A 21,192-nucleotide genomic window follows, 5' to 3' on the forward strand; every position below is an offset into this window, starting at 1 on the left:
TTGACCCATAAAACTGTATATCATTGAATTAAAAGAATAAAATACCCAGGGATAAAAGCAACTAATAAAACAAACAAAACCTGGCCATCACAAGACTGAAAAGTAAACTACCATACCCTCAATCAAAATCTCTTAGGCTGGATAATAGTAAATTTTGGACATAAAGAATATAAGATTGAAAGTTTAAAATGTATTACATTGGCTTGATCTTTTGTTTTACTTTAAAATCACTTTTCATGAGAATTTTCAGCTGAAAATATTCCAAGAACACCCGAATTGTGAGTAATATATTTATTTTTATAATATTCATTGCAAATTGATTTTTTAAATTAAATTCAAAATATCGTGGCATGTGGGGATGGTTTCTGTTTTGGATGCGTGGCAGTTAACTGGTTAAAGTTAAAGGATAGGAGAAATCATCCATTTATCGAGCACATGCTAGACACTGACCTGTTTTGGGTGATTTAGATGAAACACAGGACAAAATAAAGGTCCATTAAATTGCAGTAGGAGAAGATAATAAATACTAGTAAGAAATATAAAAATAAGTAACTTGAGCCCTGGCCGGTGTTGCTCAGTTGTTAGAGCATTGCCCTCCACATGGAAGAATCCCGGGTTCCATTCCCGGTCAAGGGCATGTACCTGGGTTGCAGGTTTGCTCCCTGCCCCCAGCTGATGTATCTCTCTCACATTGGTGTTTCTCTAAGTTGCATTCTATCTTAAAACGTGAAAAGAGCTATGGCCCCCAAAAATAGTGCAAGGTGAGGGAAATCAAGTAGTTGATGAGAAGAGATATTTCATTTTTAAGTAGTATGGCCAGGGTAGATCTCAATGAGAGGATGGGATTTAAAGATAAAAGGAGTTAGTCAAATAATGTTCCAGGAAGAGGGAACAGCTGAGCCAAGTCCTGTAGAAGAAGCATGACTGTCATGTTGAATGGAGAACAAGGAGGTCAGCCGTGGGAGAGGAGAGCAGACAGGTGGCCAGGGCGAGGAGGGGAGGGTGGGGATGATGCAGTCATGTTAGACCATTGTAAGAGCATTGGCATTTAATCTGTTACAGGATTTTGAACAGCTGTGAGTGGGAAAAATAAAATGCTTCATATTTATACCACCACCTTCCTACTGCCCATAATTCAGGCTGTTGTGTAAACCAGTTACACACACGTGCTGTAGTCAAAGACCAAACCAACACCAATGTAGGAATTAAAGACCTTTTAGCTTCCAAATACTCAATTTTCTTATAAGATGGAACAACAAGTTTTTAAGAAACTTTACCTGTTTAGTCTACACTAGACACAATGTTGCTTATGCTCACAAAATAAAGAAAACATACCCTGTGAGTATCGTGGAGTCATTAAAAGGATACAACTTGCATGTACAAAACCATTGTGTTGTTTATAGCAACTATAACTCTGAGAGTGAAATGTACTACAGAATTAAGCAGAGCTCAGGCAAAGTGGCATATTTTGGGCTTCCCTTTTTGTCTAAAAGCTCTGAAAAGTTTAGTGGCAGAAGGAATTTTCCCCAGCCCCCAGCCCCAGGCTTGCTTAAGTGTCAGCGTAGTGCTGGAGAGGCTGCTGCTGCCCCACTGGCTTTTGACTTTGAGGGCACTCAGCAGAGGGTCAAAAAGTATCAAAAGATGGAGAAAAGCCTCACTGATTTCACCCCTTGGCTCTTGTTCTCAAATTGACCTGTAACTAACATGCCAAATCCTAATTTTTCACTGAGCTGTCTCCAGGGTGGCTTGGGAACATTTACTAGCTCCTTTGCAGAGGGTAAATTGTGAACACATGCACACAGATATAAACGGGAAAGGGCTCTAGCATCATCCTCTGTGCCTGTGAGGTAGGTGGGTGGATTCCACACAAACAAAAGCAAACATTTTCGAAAATCCTATCTGTCATTGCACATTAAACTGGTTTAGAATTTTGAACTAAATTCGAGTTGTTAATGTATCTTTAGGACATAAGGGCTGTAGCACAATTCTGCACAGGTCTTTCTTTACCTGCTTCACAACTCCTTTTCCTGGCAGATCTAACAGCACATTGCAGTCATTTAAAGCTTGTGAAGAAGGTCAACATTTCCCAAAAATACTATCCAGAAAAAGATGGTGGATTTGTGTAAAGGAGGGAAGGATCCTGCTAAAGTAATGCAATGAAGAGCAAACCTGTGCCGTGGAGCCCTTGTTGGCAGCACCGTTAGAACTCAGCACACACTGTAATGCAGATGTGCTGTGTTCAGAAGATGCAGCCTACCTGACACTGGAGTACATTTTTTACTTTAAACTGTAAGATTCTTTATTCTCATTGTTTACAAACTGATTCGGTGCATGTATGTGAACTTATATTGGGTTGCCCACTAAAAAAACAAATAACTTATGTTTTTAGAGAAATTAGACTTTTTCTTCTTAGATGATATGTCAGATTCTGTAAATGATTTTTTTTTTGTTTTGAATTACAGAATAAATGTCAGTCTTGAAAAAAAATGTTTTTAAAGATTGATTTCTCCTTGATCTGGAAAGGAATAAGGTACAAAGGGAATCGTGAAAAGAACACCAACATAGCATTCAACAAAAAACTTTGAAATAACTGCAACCTTTTTTTCCCCCGCAATGTGACTCAAATTACTGGGGGAGAAAAAGGAATTGTTAATGTACTGTTGCCTGAGTGATGGCCTTTATCCCAGGCAGGCAGGATTCAATGATGTTTGTTCTTTTAGCTGTATGGTACTTGCAAATGTCATAAACATTACACCAATACTAAGCCTTCTATCCCTTTTCACTGCCTCCTTTCTCCCACTTCAAATGAAATGCTAAATTCTGTCACCTGGGGGTAGTTATAATAATCACAACTGAGGATATTGCCAGCGGCGGGAACAGAACTGGATCAAGGAAAATGTGAACCAAAGTACATGACTTTAGCTCCAGTTGTGACAGCTAATGCAGTCACTGCAGGAGGGAAATGAGTCCCTTGACTAAACTCACCCTGATTTGTTATATGATTAAGAAATATCTGGTGGATGGAAAAGGCAACAATTGTGAGCATACTCGGTTGTTACACACAAATTTGATGATTGAGAATTGATAATGACCCTTGAGATACTATAGACAGTGGGATCTCACATACACTTTAGAACATATTGCATGTTAATAACCTGACTATTAGAGCTTAGATTTTTTTTATGGTAGAAACAAAGGCCGCAGATGCAGAATTGAAAAAAGAAAAAAAGCCAACATGTTGCCATGATTAAGAACCGTATTTCAGAAAGGAGATAAATATGCATGAGCCACCATCACACCCTAATTCTATAATTCATCAACATTACAGGCTTTTAATATTTATACATGAGTACAACCGGAGGGCTTTCCCAAGCATCACCCTATGGTTAGTAGACAAGGCTCTGTGATTCTTGAGGAGGGAAGGAAATGGCTTGTGATACTCCTCAAATAAAGGGAAATGAATCTTGAATTAGTAAAGGTCAGAAAGAATATTAGAAACTGTGTTAATAATACACACTTTAAAACAGTTACATTATTCAATAAAATCTGGAGGCTCAGCAATTTTGTTAAAACTTTTCTATTGACAACATTGATACATTACAGAGGAGCTGACTTCCTCATTATTGCATTGATAATTGTTTCTAAAATCTGAATTTAACATCAAATAAAAACATTTCTATTTAAGTCTGAACACTTCCTCAGCTATTACTTTATTATAGTAACTAGAGGCCCAGTGCACGAAATTCGTGCGTGGGGTGTGTGTGTCCCTCAGCCTAGCCTGCACCCTCTCCAATCTGGGACCTTTTTCACAGTCCAGGACTGCTGGCTCCCAACTGCTCGCCTGCCTGCTTGCCTGATTGCCCCTAACTGCTTCTTCCTGCCAGCCTGATCACCCCCTAACCACTCCCCTGCCAGCCTGATTGATGCCTAACTGCTCCCCTGCCAGCCTGGTTGCCCCTAACTACCCTCCCCTGCCAGCCAGGTCACCCACAACTGTCTTCCCCTGCAGGCCTGTTCCCCCCCACAACTGCCCTCCCCTGCAGTCCCAGTCCCCCGAACTGCCCTCCCCTCCAGGCCTGGGTCCCCCCCAACTGCCCTCCCCTCCAAGCCTGGTTGCCCCCAACTGCCCTTTTCTGCTGGCCATCTTGTGGCAGCCATCTTGTGTCCACATGGGGGCGGCCATCTTATGTGTTGGAGTGATGGTCAATTTGTATATTACCTCTTTATTATATAGGACTCTGCCATAGAAGATAATAGTTTATTTTTTTTAATTTAGAGTTAGTGGCTCTGAGTGGTCAATGACCAAATGTGTCTATAAAGAAGCTGATATGACTTTGTTGTGAAACCTGTAATCTTATTCAGTAGTCAATTTTTTTTTCAAGAATTTTTTGAGCAAGGGTTGAATCAGAAAAAGCAAATGGACTCCTGTGTTGATTGCTTTGAATACCAATATTTATTTGGCTGAATTGTTGGAGAAGTTTTGCTCAATATTCAAAAGGTATTTGTTAGTCTACTATAGGCCAAGATTGCTAGATTCTGAGTCAATGGTAATAAGGAATACAGCCTTTGTAAAACTACTTAATATTAATTATCTTTTTTTAAAAAGGAAGTAAATTTAGAATCTATAATGTTGCAAAGCCTTTCCTTATAGAAGGCACGTATATGTACTAAAGGCCCAGTGCACGAATTTGTGCACAGGTGGGGTCCGGCCAGCCTGCCCTGATTGGGAGGGTTGGCTGGACTCAGTGTGCATCATAGCAACCAGTCATTCTGGACGGTTGGTTTTTATATACATAGATTTCATTTTTTCAACCAGTATGTATTGAGAATAACTCTTCTGCAAGATCCTATATAATAAAGAGGTAATATGCAAATTGACCATCACTCCAACACACAAGATGGCCGCCCTCATATGGTCAAAGATGGCTGCCCCCATGTGGACACAAGATGACCGCCACAAGATGGCCGGCAGGGAAGGGCAGTTGTGGGCGATCAGACCAGCAGGGCAGGGCAGTTGGGAGAGACCAGGTCTGCAAGGGAGGGCAGTTGGGGGTGATCAAGCCTGCAGGGGAGGGAAGTTAGGGGTGACCAGGCTGGCAGAGCAGGAAAATTGGGGGTGACCAGGACTGCAGGGAAGGGCAGTTGGGGGGTACCAGGCCTGTAGGGGAGGGCAGTTAGGGGTGACCAGGCTGGCAGGGGAGGTGAGTTAGGGGCAATCAGGCTGGCAGGGGAGCAGTTAGGCGTCGATCAGGCTGTCAGGGGGTGGTCAGGCTGGCTGGCATAAGCGATTAGTGGCAATCAGGCAGGCAGGCAGGCAGGCTAGCGGTTGGGAGCCAGCAGTCCTGCATTGTGAGAGGATGTCCGACTGCCCGTTTAGGCTCGATCCCACCAGGATCGGGCCTAAATGGGCAGTCAGACATCCCTTTGGGGTGTCCCAGATTGGAGAGGGTGCAGGCTGGGCTGAGGGACACCCCCCTCCCCTGTGCACGAATTTCGTGCACTGGGCCTCTAGTAGTGTATAATAGGGAAGCAGCTACCAAGATAAATGAGACATGGCCCCTCATCTCAGGAAGTTTATGACTCCATAGAGAGACATACTTCTATAACTAACTATAATACTAGGTGGGGCAAAAAAGGTGAATGGACTTAAAATTTTAAATGGTATTCTGTAATTTATTAAAATCTTCATGTAGGAAGAAAATGAAGAGAGCACTCACACCTTTGTCTCTTCATCACCTAAATATAAATTTTCTTTTATAAAAAGTTACCACTCAGTACTATTAGACCATGTTAAAAAATTATGATATTCAGAAGGTGGGGGAGATCCATTAGATTTAGAAAAGGCTGATATTCCTGGCATAAAATAAAACATAAGCCTCAAAATGTTTTCCTTAAAGAGTACTATTTACATATTTCCAAAGCTGCCACAGTGTCTGTTGAGTAAAACATTAAGTATCACTTTCTTAAAGATATTGATTTATGTTTCCCACTGAAGGATGTACGACATTTTGTTATTATAGTGGCTGATTTCTTTATCAAGAATAGTATATAATAAGTAGGTGAAAGCTGAATTACCTGGAATTTGTCAAGCTCATTTCTACCAAAAGGCCTATACTCTTGCTCTAATCTGAGCCTGGATTATTTGCCCCAAAAGTCCAATTATAGATTTCCTTACTTTCTTCAGTTCACTATTCAAATATCACCTTTCTAGTTGTTCATCAGGTCCTACCAAAAACATTCCCATCTTCCTCACCCCTGAACTCTGTTTTCTCTACTTTGTTTCATTTTTTTAACTTTATTGTTGACACTATTACAGATGTTCCCATTCCCTCTTCCCACTCCTCACCCCCTGTTTGCCCATCTCCACCCAGTGCCAGACCCACACTGTTGTCTGTGTCTGTGGGCTATGCATGCATGTTCTTCGGCTAATCCCTGAACCTTCTTTCATCAGTCTCCCTCTCCCATCTGCCCTCTGACAACTGTCATTATGTTCCATTTATCCATGCCTCTGTTTTTTTTTTGTTGTTGTTCATCAGTTTATTTTGTTCATTAGATTCCACAAATAAGTGAGATCATATGATATTTGTCTTTCCCTAAAAATTTGGCTTATTTTACTTAGCATAATAACCTCTAGGTCCATCCATGCTGTCACAAAAGGTAAGACTTCCTTCTTTTTTTATGGCCTTGTAGTATTACATTGTGTAAATGTACCACAGTTTTTATTTATCCACTCACTTACTGATGGGCACTTAAGCTGTTTCCAGATCTTAGCTATTGTAAATTATACTGTTATGAACATAGGGATGCATATATTCCTTCAAACTGGTGTTTCAGGTTTCTTAAGATATATTCCCAGAAGTGGCTGCACCAGTCTGCATTCCCACCAACAGTGTGTGCACTAGTGTTCCCTTTTCACCACATCATTGCCAGCCTTGTGTTTTGATTTATTGATGGTAGCCATTCTGGCAGGTATAAGATGATCTCATTACCGTTTTCATTTGCATCTCTCTGTTGATTGGTGAAGAGCATTTTTTCCATATGTCTATATGTCCTCTTTGGAAAAGTCTCAATTCAGGTCCTTTGCCCATTTTTAATTGGATTGTTTGTCTTCCTGGTGTTGAGGAGTGTGAGTTCTTTATATAATTTGGAAATTAATTCCTTACCAGAAGTATCTTTGGCAAATATGTCCTCTCATACAGCAGGCTTCCTTTTTATTTTGATGTTGGTCTATTTTGTTGTACAAAAGCTTTTTAGTTTGGACAGCTCCAGTAAGCCAGCCTCCAGGTTATCCCGAGATCCCCTTTAATACTAAGCATCTGGGCCTGGGAGAGCCAGTGTGAGACGAAGAGTCAATCCTTCCCTGCCGCTGGGATAATCAGGAGTTTTGGCCAGACCTTTGAGCACACACTGAGATAGTGAGGAGCGAGATGCAAAGCACAGCCTACGGCTGAAACGGATCAGTAAGGAACTTAGTGATTTGGCCGTGACCCTCCCACACAATGTTCTGCAGGTCCAGTTGGGGAAGATGTTTCATTGGCAAGCCACAATTATGGGATCTAATGACAACCCATATTAAGGCGATGTGTTCTTTTTGACAATTCATTTTCCTACAGACTACCCCTTCAAACCACTTAAGGTTGCATTTACAGCAAGAATTTAACAGTAATGGCAGCATTTGTTTCGATATTCTGAGATCACAGTGGTCTCCTGCATTAACTATTTCTAAAGTTCCTTTATCCGTTTGTTCACTGCTATGTGATCCAAACCCAGATGACCCCACTTGCACAGATCTATAAAACAGACAGAGATAAAATATATCAGGAATGGACTCAGGAGTATGCCATGTGATGCTACCTTAAAGTCAGAATAACCTGCATTATAGCTGGAATAAACTTTAAATTACTGTTTTTTAAAAAAAGCTTTATAGTTTGATGTGGTTTCATTTGTTCAGTTTTTCCTTGCCTCTGGAATATATCGGCAGAAATATTTCTTGGAGAGAAGTCTGAGATTCTACTGCCTATAGTTTCTTCTAGGATTTTATAGTTTTTCTACTTACATTTAATAAGTCTTTTATCCACTTTAAATTTATTCTTTTGTATGGTTTAAATTGGTGACCTAGTTTCTTATTTTTTTTTTTTTTTTTTTTTTGTATGTACCTGTCCAATTTTCCCAACACCATTTATTGAAAAGCCTTTGTTTCATTTTTATCTTAGGACATTTTAGATTCCAAAATTGTATTATTTACTATTTTGTATACTTTTTTGTTATTTACTGTCCTCACTAGAATATGAGCTCTGTAAAGGCATGAATTGTATTCTTAGTGCTTAGAATATTGTCCTATCTAATAAAAGAGTAATATGTAAATTGACCATCACTCCAACACACAAGCTGGCTGCCCCCATGTGGTCAAAGATCCTGCCCCCATGTGGACACAAGATGGCCACCACAAGATGGCCAGCAAGGGAGGGCAGTTGGGAGGGACCAGGTCTGCAAGGGAGGACAGTTGGGGGCAATCAATCCTGCAGGGGAGGGCAGTTAGGGGTGACCAGGCTGGCAGAGGAGGGAAGTTGGGGGCGACTGGGCCTGCAGGGAAGGACAGTTGTAGGGGGGGGACCCAGGCCTGCAGGGGAGGGCAGTTAGGGTCAATTGGGCTGGCAGGGGAGAAGCAGTTAGGGGCAATCAGGCTGGCAGGCAGAAGCGGTTAGGGGCAATCAGGAAGGCAGGCAGGCGAGCAGTTGGGAGCCAGCAGTCCTGGATTGTGAGAGGGATCAGGCCTAAACGGGCAGTCGGACATCCCTTGAGGGGTCCCAGATTGGAGAGGTTGCAGGCTGGGCTGAGGGACACCCCCCCAATGCACGAATTTTGTGCACCGGGCCTCTGGTATGATATATATTAGGTTCCAATGAACATTGCAGTGATGAGCTGCTTAATGACAGAAATATGTTCTGAAAAATGGTTGTTAGGCTATTTTATCATTGTGCAGACATCATAGAGTACACTTACACAAACCTAGATTGTGTAGCTGCACACTTAGGCCCTATGGTATATTGCCTATTGCTCCTAGGCTACAAATCTGTACAGCATATTTCTGTACTTTAGTATATTGTAGGAAGTTGTAGCACTATGGTATTTGTGTACCTAAACATATATAAACATAGAAAGAGTAAGTAAGAATGCAGTATGAAAGATAATAAATGATACAGCTATATAGGGCACTTACTATGAATGGAGCTTGCAGGACCGGCATTTGCCCTGGGTAAGTCAGTGAGTGAGTGCTGAGTTTGAAGGCATAGAACATTGCTATCCACAACTGTAGACTTTATAAACATGCTACAATTAGGCTGCACTACATTTATTTTTTAAAATCTTTCTTCAATAATAAATTGTTAGCTTACCATAACTTTTTCACTTTATAAATGTTTTAATATTTTGAAACTTTTGACTCTTATAATAACATTTAGTTAAAACACAAATACAGCTATACAAAATATTTTTCTTTATATTTTTATGCTATAACTTTTTTCTATTTATCTATTTTTTAGTTCTCTATTTATCTATTTATTTTACTTATTAAACTTCTTTATTAAAAACTAAGACACAAACATACACCTTAGTTTAGGCCTATGCAGGGCCAAGCTCATCATTTTTGCTGTCTTCCATCTCCACACCTTATCCTGTTGGAGGATCTTCAGGGGCAATAACATGCATGGAGCTGTCATCTCCAATAACAACGATGACTTCTTCTGGGATACCATCTAAAGGGTCTGCCTGAGGCTTATCTTGAGGAGATGTCACTCTTCAGAAATATGTTCGTTCAGTTTTGCTAGGTTTGTTTCTCTTCTTTCCTTTTTTCTTTTCTTTTCTTTTTTTTCTTTTCTTTTCTTTTCTTTTCTTTTCTTTTCGTTTCGTTTTTCTTTTCTTTTCTTTTCTTTTCTTTTCTTTTCTTTTCTTTTCTTTTTTCTTTTCGTTTCTTTTCTTTTCTATCCTCTTGTTTTAATTGTAGATTTGCTTTTAAGCAGATAATGCACCAACAACAGTCCTGTCTATTAATGAGAAATGTTTGGTGCTGGAGTCCATGTTTTCAAACTTTTTATGGAGCTTGTTTATGTCAAAGTGTTTGGCAAACCCATTACTATGAAATTTCATATACTTTTATATGACTGGAAGCACAGTAGGTTTTTTTTACACCAGCACTATGTTATGATATTGCAATGGCTAGAATGTCACTAGGTGATAGGATTTTTCAGCTCTATTATAATATTCAGCTCTAGTATAATGGGAGCACTGTCATATATGTGGTCCATCATTAACTAAAACATCATTATGGAGCACATGACTATAGTTAAATATCTGAGTGAATTAATATATTTTGAGAAGAAGAAGGCATTAATTATGACTGAAGGGATTAGTTATACATAATAGGTGGCATTTGAGCTCCAATTAACCGATGAAATATTAACAGGTGAAAGTGGGGTAGGAAAGTTCAGATAAAAGCATGAAGAAAGAAAGACCAGTGGGGAGAAAAACACAGAACTTTTTTGAGCGAATAGATTCCATGTATATAATGCTTGTAAAAAACCTCAGGTTGAGAGAATGGCTTGAAGTATGATTTATGTGCTCCTGGTATGTACTGCTTAGGTAGACAATGATGTCAAAGAAGTGACATATAAAGGATGTCTTTTAAAAAATAAGCCAGTTGCTGTAAATAAGAACGGGAAAATCTAGAGTGCTCATGGTCAGGCAAGATTGGTCTTAAATTGAAAGAAGTTAAACAGACCATCAAAACTTCATTATAATCTTGCTTCAAGATAAAGGCCTCTAGCAAACCAATTCTAAGATTCTCTCTTTGTTTTGGAAAACGAGGTTAAATAATCATTATGAGATTAGAGTAGATACAAAAAGTAAAGAATATCTGGTTAAAGGTGAATACTTTAGACTCAAATTGAGTTGAGTTTGGACAACTAACTTCCCAGAAATCCTTAATCTTATATACATTTATTAAAACCTTACTTACACATTTTTAGGGACACAGATTTCTTCCCCGAAGGAGGTTGTGAATCCTATGACACACAATATTCTTTCCCAGATCAAGTTAAGGGTAATTTTTCCTTGACAGAAGTGACAAACAGGCAGCTGCTCACGGAGGCATGTTTAGACTGCCAAAAGCTGACTGTCCACATGGATTAACAATTGGGCATAATCTAGAATCTGTTCTTCGGCTCTTTAAAAGACCATATTTTAAATCACATTAAAAAAATATTTGTTTTTCAGGTATGGACTTTCTTACAATACATCAAGAGGCCAGATACTTAATTTATCAGGGCAGCACATTCTGCCCTAGAAAGCATGCCATTGAGAAGTCAAATAATAATTCTAAATTTTAAATTAGATAAAAGCTCATTAATGCAATACTATAATACAATCATACTATAACCTTTGGGGTTATCTTTTCTATTGGGCATACAAAAGCCATTGAATCTTATCCATTTCCTTAATTATGGCAAGTACTGGTTTGGGGTTGATGACATTATTAGAAATTCACACAATCAAAAGGTATGACAATCTTGCTATCTCACCTTCTTATGGACTCAATCCTTTATAGAGTACACTAGAGGCACGGTGCATGAAATTCGTGCACGGGGGGGGGGGTGGTGACCCTCAGCCCAGCCTGCACCCTCTCCAATCTGGGACCCCTCGAGGGACAGTTGGACATCCCTCTCACAATCCAGGACTGCTGGCTCCCAACTGCTCGCCTGCCTGCCTTCCTGATTGCCCCTAACCGCTTCTGCCTGCCAGCCTGATCACCTCCTAACCATTCCCCTGCCAGCCTGATTGATGCCTAACTGCTCCCCTGCCAGCTTGTTTTCCCCTAACTGCCCTCCCCTGTAGGCCTGGGTCCCTCCCAACTGCCCTCCCCTGCAGGCTTGATCGCCCCCAACTGCCCTCCCTTGCAGGCCTGGTCCCTCCCAACTGCCCTCCCTTGCTGGCCATCTTGTGGTGGCCGTCTTGTGTCCACATGGGGGCAGGATCTTTGACCAATGGGGGCAGCCATCTTGTGTGTTGGAGTGATGATCAATCTGCATATTACTCTTTTATAAGATAGGATAGAGGCCTGGTGCATGGGTGGGGGCCAGCTGGTTTGCCCTGAAGGGTGTCCTGGATCAGGGTGGGGGTTCCCTTGGGGCGAGGGGGGGCCTGGGCAAGGGGTCTGTGGTGGTTTGCAGGCCGGCCATGCCCCCTGGTGACCCAAGTGGAGGCCTTGGTATCTGGGGTTTATTTATCTTCTACAATTGAAACTTTGTAGCCTGGAGCAGAGCCAAGCCTTCTGCTTGCTCCGTGGCAGCAGCCATTTTTTTAGGGATTTATGTATCTTCTATAATTGAAACTTTGTAGCCTTAAGCAGAGGCCTGGGCTGGCCAGGGCTACAGAAGCTTGGCTTCCTCCATCGCCACGGGCAACCCTAGCCTCCTGCTCTTTCCAGCTCCGTGGCTGCTGCCATTTCTGTTTGGGTTTATATATCTTCTATCATTGAAACTTTGTAGCCTTGAGTGGAAGCCTAGGCTGGCAAGGGCAGGCGGAAAGCTTGGCTTCCTCCATCGCTGGGGAAACCCAAGCTTCCCTACTGCTCTCTGTGGCTGTAGCCATCTTGGTTGGGTTTATTTACATATTCGCTCCTGATTGACTGGTGGGCATGGCTGGTGGGTGTAGTGGAGTGATGGTTAATTTGCATATTACTCTTTTATTAGATAGGATTACTACTTACAAGAAGTGGTCATGATTAACTCTTAGTTGCCTGGAAGTTTAACAGGCAGGCAATTCAGTCTATTTTAGTTGAATTAGCATACCAATCAAGAAGACAGTGTGCTTACAAGCATCAAATCCTGCCTTCTAGCAAGATTTAGGGGATAGGATTATAAAGGGGAAGGGGCTAGGCCACTAGGGTGAGGAATGTAGCTAAAATCAGGCCTGGGGGTCCATAGATGTCAGCTATTATAATTAGTCATCGGGCAATGAGATGATGTTGCTGAGATGATGTTTTGACTCCTGGTGGGTTGGTCTGACTCTCCTTATCAGTTCTGCTTGCTGGATTCACAATTGAGTTACTTCCTCAATCGCTTCACAGGTAGGCCTTGAAAAGGAAACTTTAAGAAAAACTTAACCCCCTATTCACATAAGTATATGTGTTCTAAGATTTAAAATAATATGATTACTTTTTAGATTAATTCAGGTGCTCTATCTTTCAGGTATAAGTCCCCCCTATATTTCCCCCTCTGATTAGGTAAATTGGTTGATGTCTATCAACCTTATCCTATAGCAGTAAATTCCTTTGTAAAGAAAGCTTTCCCTTTTAACAGACTGGAAATTCTGCATTAGTTTACTTTAGATTCATTTATCTAATTAGATTTACTATCCAGTATACCTATAATTTCCTTTTAAGATTTCTCTTTATAACCCTTCTGTAACTATTACAAACATTCTTACAACTTTCACAATTATTCTTAAGTATTCCTACTCTAATATCCTTTCTTCCTGTTATAACCTTTTCTTTATATTCCTTCTCACCTTTTTTACTTCCTCAACTCTAATTCTTCACAGACCCTCTGCAACTTACCTAGTCTCCTTCAGTTTGTTAATTTACTTTCTTTTTCCTTTATCTCTACAGCCTTCTATTACACTAAAACTGTAAATTCTTTCTGATTAGTTAGAATTAAAGGTCAGTTCCACACAGGCTCCTCCATTGCCAGCGTCAGAGCGGTTGGAATGAAGAGAAGTCTCAAAGTTCCATCTATTACTCCTTCGGTTGGCCCATTGTCCTTGCTCTGCTTATGTCTGTTTAACTGCCTACTACATCCCCCTCAAGGATCCTGGCTCTGAATTCTTTCTGGGAATGGGGACACAGAGTCTCTTCTGAAACTGATTCCTGCTGATGAGGGGTCACAGGTTTCTCTCAGAGCCAAGAGATCCTTGCTCTTTGTCAGAGGGACGATGAGGCCTGGCCATGGAATGAGGTGGCAATGGTGCCTAGAAGTGATATTCCCTAGGTGTGACTAGGTTTGTAACCTGGTGGAGACAAACTGTTACAAAAGTTAGTATTATTGGGCAAAAGTTAGAAGAGTAAGAATTATGACAAATGGAATGGTAGAAGGAAAAAAAACACACACAACTATTTCAGTTCTAATAAGTTCCTGTTGAAACACGATTTTTCTCCCTAAAATAACCCTTATTTTTATTAAAGAGTTAAATTAAAATTAACTTATTTACTGTACTAAGTTTAGTTACAATTCGGCCTGATCACTTGCATAAATATAACAAGAATAACAGTTTATTACATAGGCTATTTAAAAAAATATATGCTTTGCTGGAATCTCATAAGGAAGTTTACTCCCAGGACAAAGAAGCCATACCACACAGTTGTCATCAGGCTTTTCCTGCAATACCTACATAATTAGGGTGTATTCCTCAAGTTGAAGTCCCGACAGGTGTCTGAGGTTCCTTTCATGCCATCTTTCAGGAAAGCAACCTTCATTCTTTACCTGGAAAGACTGCCATGAACCATGTGACCAAGCAAGGTACGAGGCTATTTATCCAAAGTGTTTATCAGCTTAAAAGTCAGTCTTCATTCCTTAGAGCAAGCATGTCAAACTCAAAGGTTAACACGGGCCAAATAAATGAAGCATGCAGCCCACGGGCCGCGAGTTTGACATGCTTGCCTTAGAGCTTTCTGGTGACATCCAGAGACCTGGCATGTCGCTCTCAGACATGACATTCCAGTAAAGTTTTGATTAATAAAACCACAATTGGAAACTGACTTATGTCCTGTTATGAAGAAATCAGATTCATATTGGATTTATGCAAACAAACACATTGCTATGAGAACAATAATTACAAAAACTATAATTTTTTTTAGTTCATTTAGTCCTATAATCAAATTGTTTTTCCCGATATTTCCCGCCAGTATTTCTATAAATCCAGATACTCTATACAGTTATCCAGCTTGAAGAGGATGGTCTGAATATGTCAGAGTCCTTTTCTATGGATCCCTCAGGAAATGTAACTTTTTTTTTTAATGCATCATAACAAAACAGTGACTGTGTCTAAATGAGAAGAAATTTTAAATGACGGTTATTAATTTTATTATAATGCAAATGACATGGAATATTGTCCTGCAAAACACAATATTCCACAATATTATAATTAATAACAATTAGTTATAAATGAAAGTATATTAGAATCTATTTAACATGTATATATAAATAGAATATAATTATTATTTCCTTATTTGACAGAGCTTCCCATACACTTTAAGTATAAAATTTTCCTTCAGAAGGAGAGAAAGAAAATCCTTGAGGCATTCCAGGGCCCACTGGAATGACCTAAAGCCAATTCTAGGTCACGGAAAAGTTTTTTAAAATTCAAACTCTGGGAAGGTAGTCAAATACATTCGACTAAAAGATTATATATTATTAAACAGTATTAAGTAATTTATTATTCAACATCACATAAACTAGTAAAACTTCAATTCTTATGATTAAGAAGATGGGCTTTTAAGTAATCAAGTTCCAGTTTAACATAACATAACCATTTTAATAATATATATAAAACCTTTGCTTCCTAGGCAAATACAGGAAAAACTTTTTTTCTCCTTTACTTTCAGAAACAGGCTTATTTTTCCCATGGAAAATATACTCACATTCTTAAGAAGTATAACAGAGATAGTAAATTTCTTAGCTGAGAAACAACCCCCTCGAACTTAGAAATCCCCAGCAGGCTCCAGTGACTTACTCTGCGCAGTTACTTTCTTTTCCAAGGTTTCTGCCACATCTCCTTGCGTTCCTCCTCACATGGGGTACTACTTGCCAGGACTGACCAGCAGACCCTGAGCTATGGAAGAATGATTATTCTGACACACATTTCTGTGAAAGAAAGGGCTAAGGGACTGCCTGGCTAGAGAAACCAGCCAGCCCAGTTTTTGTTTGCCTGCCACCTTAGGCTTTTATTGTAACAATATTGTAACAACAGCTTGAATTAAAATTAACTATTAGATACTATCAGTAGGGTAAGCATCCTTGAGAAGACACATGCATCTGTAGTGTCCTTTAAGCAAGGACGTCTAATGCATCTGTAGTGTCCTTTAAGCAAGGACGTCTAAAGACTAAACATAAAGATTCCAGTAATTCCACCTGGGGGCTCAGACTTGTTTAGTAATGTCAAGGCAGGGGCAGTTGCCTTCAGCCAACTAAGTCCTGTGCTTCCCCACACAATATACATACTTTAATTAAAAATTTCTTTATCATTAAAAAATGTTAACCATCACCTGAACTTTCAGCAAGTCATATACTCTTTGCTGGTACAGGGTCTTGCCTCAATGTTGAGGGCTGTTGAATGATCTGGTTGGTGTTTGCTAAAGATTGGGGAGCTGTGGTAATCTACACTAATAAAAGAGAAATATGCAAATTGACCATACCTTTGCGACACCCACCAGCCAATCAGGAGTGAGTATGCAAATTAACCCAACAAAGCTGGAGGTTTAATTTGCATACACAGGTGCCGAGCTGCCGAGGGCGGGATGCCATGGCGATGACACAGGCATTCGGCACTGCCCCAGCCACTCAGGGCCTCTGGGCAGTGTGGGAAGTCAGAAAGGCGGCTCCAGGCTGGAGCAAAGGCAGTGCCGGCAGCCAGGGGAAGGAAGGCCCATTCTTGCACGAATCTTTGTGCATTGGGCCTCTAGTTTCTTAAATAAAAAAGGAAGTTTGTATCTTGGCTGGTTTGGCTCAGTGGATAGAGGGTCAGACCACGACTGAAGGGTCCCAGGTTTGATTCCCCGCATATACCTAGGTTGCGGGGCACGTGTGGGAGACAACCAATTGATGTGTTTCTTGCACATTGATATTTATTGCTCTCTGTCTCTTCCCCTCCCTTCCACTCAATCTGGCCTTTATAAAATTGAAGAGATAATTAGGGCCTTACTTTGGACTTTGGCTTAAAGGAATGTTGTAGCAAGACCATCAAAACTTTCTCCCTATCAGCAACAAGACAATTTTGCTTTTTTATCATTCATATGTTCACTGGAGTAGCACTTTTAATTTCTTTTAAGAAAATTTTCTTTAAAAAAAAGAAATTTTTCTTTACATTCACAACATGGCTAACTGGTGCAAGAGGCCTAGCTTTTGGTCAATTTCAGCTTGCAACATGTTTTTCTCACTAAGCTTAATTATTTCTACATTTTTATTTAAAATGAGAAATGTGTGACTCTTCCTTTCACACAAAAACTTAGAGGCCACTGTAGGGATATTATTAGCCTAACTTTAATGTTTTGTGTCTCAGTGAATCTTCCCCCAAGGAGTGGGGGAAATTGGGGCAATGGCAGTAAGAATACACACAATGTTTATCAATTGAATATACCATAACATATGGGTGCCTTTGTGGCACCCCAAAACAATTACAATAGTAATATCAAAGATCACTGACTACAGGTCACCATAATAAATATAATAATAATGAAAAAAAATTAGAAATGTGAGAATTACAAAAATGTTACACACAGACACAAAATGAGTGTATGCTGATGGAAAAATGGTGCTAATAGACTTGCTACACACCAAACTTTTAATTTGTAAAAAACCCCATAATAAGTGAAGTGAATATTGTTATGGCCCCAAATTCATATGTTGAAGTCCTAACTTCCAGTATTGTGATATTTGTGGGGAAGTTAGATTTAGATGTGGTCATCAGTGTCAGGCCCCCATGATGGCATTAGTGTCTCTATAGGGAGAGAATGAAGTCAGAGCTTGCTTTTTCCCTGCCATAGGAGAACACAGAGAGAAGATGGCTGGCCATTTGCAAACCAGAAAGAGGATCATCACAATGAATTTTATCTGCTGTGGCCCTGATCTTGGACTTCAAGACTCCAGAATCACCCTAGCTCATTTGGCTCAGTGGATAAAGCGTCAGCCTGTGGACTGAAGGGTCCCGGGTTTGATTCTGGTCAAGAGCATATGCCTGGTTGCAGGCTCTATCCCCAGTAGGGGGAGTGCAGGAGGCAGCCAATCAATGATTCTCTATCATCATTGATGTTTCTATCTCTCCCTCTCCCTTCCTCTCTGAACCAATAAAAATATATTTAAAAAAAGAAGAAAAAGGACTCCAGAATTGTGAGAAATACATTTCTGTTGGTTAAGTCTCTCAGTCTACTGTTCTCTGTTTTGGTAGCCCAAGCTAAAATATCTTCAAACCCATATTAAGCTATAGTTCAATACGCTATGACCCGGAGCTCTTGCATTTTTATGAGTGCTATCCTATTATCCTACTTAAATCTTTACAACAACCCTCTACTTTACTTGTATTTTATGGAATAAGACTGATTTCTGCAAATCAAACCAAAACAAAACAAATCTGACTGAAAGATGATAAGTTGCATTTAAAGAAAATTGCTACAGTCTAGGGCAGGGGTGGGCAAACTTTTTGACTCGAGGGCCACAATGGGTTCTTAAACTGGACCAGAGGGCCGGAACAAAAGCATGGATGGAGTGTTTGTGTGAACTAATATAAATTCAAAGTAAAGGAGCAGAGGGGAGAGCAAGAGGGACCCAGGCCTGCAGGGGATCCGGCTCGTGGGCCGTAGTTTGCCCATGGCTGGTAGGGTCTTGTGGCTATGTTAGATGTAAACTAGAGACTGAATTTGTATAATTGCAGTCCAAACCCAAAAGAAAGAATAGTTTTAAAAACTTCCTTTTACATGACTTGTGTACATCTAATTATATGAGCTATTGTTTCAAATTTATAATACATTATATCCCAGAAGACAAAAACTTAGCGATGCTGAAATAGTTTTATCAAATTGTACAATAAAAAATCATATTCTTGTTAATTTGAAAGAAAAAAGTCCGGGTGGCTATAACTTTTAGTTTTAAAAGTATATCGAAATTAAAATACGCAGCTTGGTGAACTGCTCACAGGTGTTAGATAGAAATGATAGCAGTTTACTTACCAGAATGAGTTACAAAGTACAAACCAGGGACAGCATATTTCCTGGGATACCACAGCTTGTCACAACAATGAAAATGCCTAAATAGTCATGAAGCTTTACAAAACTATATTTCTAAAAACAAAAAACAAACAAAAAAAAACAACCTTTAAAATTTTCTTAATTCTGCCCAGGCCAGGTAGTTCAGTTGGTTGGAATGTCATCTGATATGCCAAGGTTGCAGATTCCATCCCTGTCAGGGCAAATACAAGAAGCAACCAATGAATGCATAAGGATAAATGGATGTGATAATGAATCTCTCTCTCTCTCTCTCTCTCTCTCTCTCTCTCTCTCTCTCTCTCTCTCTCTCTCTTCTTCCAAATTAAAAAAAAAAATTCTTTCTGACCCAAAGATATGTTTATTGATTTTAGAGAGAGAGGGGAGGAGAGAGAGAGAGAGAGAGAGAGAGAGAGAGAGAGAGAGAGAGAGAGAGAGGTGAGAGAGAAACATCAATCAGTTGCTTCCCCCACATGCCCCATGTCCTGACCAGGGACCAACCTGCAACCTAGATATGTGCCCTGACCAGGAATTGATCCCACACTTTTAGTGCATTGGATGATGCTCCAACCAACTGAGCCACCCAGCGAGGGCAAAACTGAGCCATCCAACCAGGGCAAAATTTTCTTAATTCTGTATTTTAAAAAACAAAATGTTAAGAAAATAAGATTTTTTAAAACAATACCAGAATTTGCATGTAATAGCAAAGTACGATATTCTTTGTCAGTGCAATGTAAAACTTGCAAATACCTAAATGATTATAATGCCAAGAAGGACCTGGTAACGATTTCCTTCTCTGACACTTTAAAATCTTGTGAGACAACGTTTGATAAACCAGGGTTAGTCGGGCTCTCCTTGTCAGGTCCTGCCTGACTGATCCTGTTTCCCATCTTCTCTGTGGTGCACTGGCTCTACCTCATCTAACCCCAGATTTGTCTTGTAAGAGTTAGCATTGCTGATCACCTCATCTTTCCATTACCAAAAAGCTCCCAAACCAGCACCCATGTTGATTCCTATCCAGAGCTCCCAGCAGCTCCTAGCACAGTGTCTAGTCCACAGTGGGTGCTGTGTGTAGTATCACACTGCTGATGACCGTAAGAATCTTAACTACATTGACAAAATAATCTGCCTATAATGTGGTTGTTTTATGTCTCTAGGTTTAAGGTAATTTGTTATATAGCTCTAGCAACTGTAACAGAAGATGAGGCTGGGGGAGGGAAAAGGAACTAAATCCCTATTAATGAAATGCCTAATTGAAATATCTTAGTATATGTGTACTTTAATGGGAATTTTTACCAGGTCAGAGATAGATATTATTATGATAAGTTTATTTTCCCTGAATGTAAATTAAAGCACTTTTCTTATTGAGAATAATACAAAGATTTTTAAGACTAATTACATCATTATGTGTATCAACAATAGCTGCAAGACATCATGGTGATTAGAATGTTAATGAACTGTTAACTTCACTGCTGTGCCATTGATTAAAGTGAAAAAAATGGGATAGGCTACTAGTGAAGGGGCTGGTGTATAAATTATTTGAAGGTGAGCCCTTGGTGCCTCTATCTCTATCTATCTATCTATCTATCATCTATCTATCTATCTATCTATCATCTATCTATCTATCATCTATCTATCTAATCTATCTAATCTATCATCTATCATCTATCTATCTAACATCTATCATCTATCTATATTTCACAGTTTATTTAATAGCTTATGGTTGTACATGACTCAAGTTACTTGGCAAAATGTGATCTCATTAGCATGAGAGAGTTCAAGAGATCTGGAGAAAATCCAGGTCCCATAAACTGTAATATGAAAACTCTTAGGCTTAGCACTGATGTTAAATGACAAACACTCTCAAATTATGCATTCTCAGAAGAGTGCCACTATAACATAATTCATCTTGACACATCATGAACAGGTCAAATTATATGCACCAAACAGAAACTGTTACAAGAAAAGCAGTGTACTACAACATAGTCGATATTTTAAATGGCATTTGTCCTACTGTTTAATGTTTTACGGGATCTTTGTCCTATATAAGAACCACTGTGGTTGTTTTCTTCTGAATTCCATACTTATTAAATTGATTTTAAAATATTCACTATTTTTATATAAAAAATTACCGATCTGTTATATAACTATGCCAAAAATGGACCACA

General features: G+C 39.7%; 1 pseudogene across 1 annotated transcript; it reads left to right on the top strand.

Annotated features, from left to right (window-relative positions):
• The first annotated feature begins 7,525 nt into the window (after positions 1–7,525).
• Positions 7,526–7,848, top strand: LOC308245593 (ubiquitin-conjugating enzyme E2 D3-like; annotated as a pseudogene). Its single transcript has one exon. The product of its transcript is annotated as a ubiquitin-conjugating enzyme E2 D3-like (transcript).
• Positions 7,849–21,192: the final 13,344 nt, after the last annotated feature.

The sequence above is a fragment of the Plecotus auritus genome, assembly GCF_963455305.1.
Source record: "Plecotus auritus genome assembly, chromosome: 3".
Classification (NCBI taxonomy): domain Eukaryota; kingdom Metazoa; phylum Chordata; class Mammalia; order Chiroptera; family Vespertilionidae; genus Plecotus; species Plecotus auritus.